This window comes from Festucalex cinctus, unplaced genomic scaffold, assembly GCF_051991245.1.
Source record: "Festucalex cinctus isolate MCC-2025b unplaced genomic scaffold, RoL_Fcin_1.0 HiC_scaffold_203, whole genome shotgun sequence".
Lineage (NCBI taxonomy): Eukaryota > Metazoa > Chordata > Actinopteri > Syngnathiformes > Syngnathidae > Festucalex > Festucalex cinctus.
The window spans coordinates 29,921-33,185 of record NW_027520450.1 but is presented as its reverse complement, the minus strand read 5'-3'; the positions used below and the strand labels follow the sequence as shown (position 1 = coordinate 33,185).

At 35.4% G+C, this 3,265-nt stretch overlaps 1 long non-coding RNA gene across 1 annotated transcript; it reads right to left on the bottom strand.

The window, feature by feature from the left end:
- Window positions 1–537: 537 nt before the first annotated feature.
- On the bottom strand, window positions 538–2,977 carry LOC144011537 (uncharacterized). The gene is made up of 3 exons (XR_013281809.1): window positions 2,507–2,977; window positions 2,015–2,164; window positions 538–968 (listed from the first exon to the last, which is right to left on the bottom strand). It is a non-coding gene; the product is annotated as an uncharacterized LOC144011537 (long non-coding RNA).
- Window positions 2,978–3,265: the final 288 nt, after the last annotated feature.

The window sequence follows — 3,265 nt, the reverse complement described above, 5'->3', positions numbered from 1 at the left end:
AAAATCTTGTGCTACAGTTTTTGGTTGTAAAACGTCTTACATTAAATTTGGCAACAGAAAATCATTCCCAGATGTTAGAAATACATGTACCTAACATCAGAAACAAGTATTGGTGGTTTGGTGCAATCATGTGAATTTAGATAATTAAATATATTAAATTTGTGCCAAAAAAACAAAAAACGCTTCAACTAGAAGTGAAACCAGCACACAGATGTTACATTTAGCTATGTTTATGTTTCATATATGAAAACAATTCACAACCTATTACGTAATGAAAGGTACACAAGAAGCAGCATACATCGGCCAAAAATACTACCATGCACCACAAACCTGGAACAAGGCAAAATGGACTAGATGGAAATAGATGCATTCAGAGCCCAGATTATTATAACATATAGAATATTTATTAAAGTATCAGATTGTGTCATCACAGCATGTCATTTATACCCCCCACCCCTACCCAAAAAATATTAATAAAAAAATATAATAATAATAAAATAAAAATCAAATGTGCATTCACAATAAAACCTTTGGAACTTCATTGGAACAGCTCTCTTTTATTTTTTTGGCAGACCAATTTAACAAAGGTCTGTGTTGTGGAAAAATGGAATACAGACATTTTAATTTTTGCTTGAAAAGTGTTAAAATGGAGAGTTAACATCTTGATAATGAAACAAACAAAATGGCAGATTTTACATAGATTTTACAGCCCTGCACTGTAAAGTGTCCTCGTATGCCCTGTCATTTTCCAACCTGATGTTGTACCAGCCATGTGTTAGTGTCACTTTCTTGGCTTACATCAGTAGACTCAGTAGTTGATGTATCTGATGAGTGAGGTACCCTGTCTAAAAGTTTGTCAGTTGTTGATAATGTCTCTACAAAAACCATTTCAGAGTTGTTGCTGGAAAGGGGTGTGAAAAACCAGATGGGGGAAATCACGCCTCAATCTTCGTTTCAGTATATCCTGCCTGAAATAGAAAATTGAAGGGGAAGATGAGCACAAGATACACATATTCACATCAGACTAGGGCTGCTCTATTATGGAAAAAAATAATCATCACAATTATTTTGGTAATAATTGAAATCAAGATTATTCTAAACAATTATATTTTGTTCAAATCAAGAAAATATTTCAACATTTGAAAATAAGACAATCACAATCATATGAAACTATAATTATGTAAGTTGCTTTTGGATCCAACAAAATTTATAATATATTATTATTATTATTATTATTATTATTATTATTATTATGACGTTAGCAAAAATTTGAAGTTGGGGTGCAGTGTGTGTGTGCAGTAAGCTAGTTTTGACATGGGTGTGTGGTAAAATAACTCGTGTGGGCGTGCCACAACTCAAAATTTGTATTATTAGTGCTGCAGCTATCGAATATTTTGGTATTTGGATATCCTACTGAAAATTCTAGTGAATAATCGTATATTTGGATAGAAATACAAATATACCTATAGGCCTATATACTTTCTTGGTCAAAGAACAATTATAAATACAGAAGACAAAAAAACACATTTGCATGTAATAATTAACAACCAACTGGTTTTCATTTTTAGAGAATCAATTTTATTTATTTATTTATTTTGAACTTAAATTGAGCTTGTCAGCAAACTATTTTTCTCTGAAACAGTGAGATTTTAGACAAATCTCTCCCCATAGATTTCATAAATGTGTTTCAATGTGAAGATTTATATGTTACCTGTAGTCTGAAGCATCAAGATCCCCGTGTTTATTAACACTGTTCACAAACCCCTTAGCTTGTCCATTCTCATCACATCTTTGTCAACTATAATCCTTTGACGGATTACTTGTTCACAAAAAGAATTTGTAGCTCTCTAAAACACACACACACTCACTTAATATGTGCAGAGTCATGCTTTCTAATTAATGCTGTCTCGAAATGTAAACAAAATACAAGTGACATATTGCTGACCAATGCTTTACTTTTGAAATGTGTAATTTTAGCAAAGTGACAATGAAATAGTGCAATGTAACAACTCACATTTGTTCGTCCCTGGTTGCTGTTGACTTTAAGAACCTTGTGTAATCTCTGAAACAAAACTGCACCTCCATTGTGACAGTCTTTTGTCTTGAATATGCAGAAGAATGGAACAGTCTTTCTTCATCTCAGCGGCCTGCAGCAACCAACCCGCTTTTAGACAAAAAAGAATTACATTATAAGTGTTATTGTCACATCACCTCTTTACAGTATATGCACATCACAGATTTAAGTAAAGTAAAGTGTTTGTTGAGGTTGATGAGAGAGAGTTTGGGGGAAAGGGAGTGTGTAGCTGTGACTCTATTATGACTGATGGGCACAGGTAACTCGAGTTTGGTAACAACTGTTGGATTCACTCGATAAATCATTCAGCAGCTCGCGTTTTTACTAAACTATAGCCTTAAAACTTAACCTAGCAAAAAATTATTTTCAGCCCTATACTAAATATCGGTCACATTAATAACAGAAATGGGCACGCGTGTGTGTAGCACATACCTGCTGACAATGTTTCTGCTTTGGCGAGATGATCCCTCTTCCGTGTGCCTTCCGATCCCAGACGAGTATACTTTGAAATGTATTTTTACAAATGATGCAGATGGCTGGAAGGACGGGGCCAGCTGAAGCGATGGGCAAACCTGAACGGGAACGAAGTTTTTTCACTACTTTCTTTCTAACTTTTTTTCTCCTTTCGCTCTCCGACGTTGTGGTCGCCATTTTTGTTATGCGGTTGCTATGGTGAGGAGAAAGCAGCAGCTACCTGATTGGCTCATGTGACCTAAATCACACCACTACCGACCTAATGGCACTACGCCCACACGAGAGATCACTGCGCCTCATCGCAAAATAGTGCCGGGGTTTCACCACCGAAAACACAAAATTGGCAGGTTTTCAGAGGGTGAACTCCACGGATTCTTACTTACTACTAATAAATCTATTTTATGAAGTAAAGATTATTTTGTGCCCCTGGTAGTGGAGCGAAACTGAACGATCATGTAGCTGCTGCGAGTTGTTACATTGCACTATTTCATTGTCACTTTGCTAAAATTACACATTTCAAAAGTAAAGCATTGGTCAGCAATATGTCACTTGTATTTTGTTTACATTTCGAGACAGCATTAATTAGAAAGCATGACTCTGCACATATTAAGTGAGTGTGTGTGTGTTTTAGAGAGCTACAAATTCTTTTTGTGAACAAGTAATCCGTCAAAGGATTATAGTTGACAAAGATGTGATGAGAATGGACAAGCTAAGGGG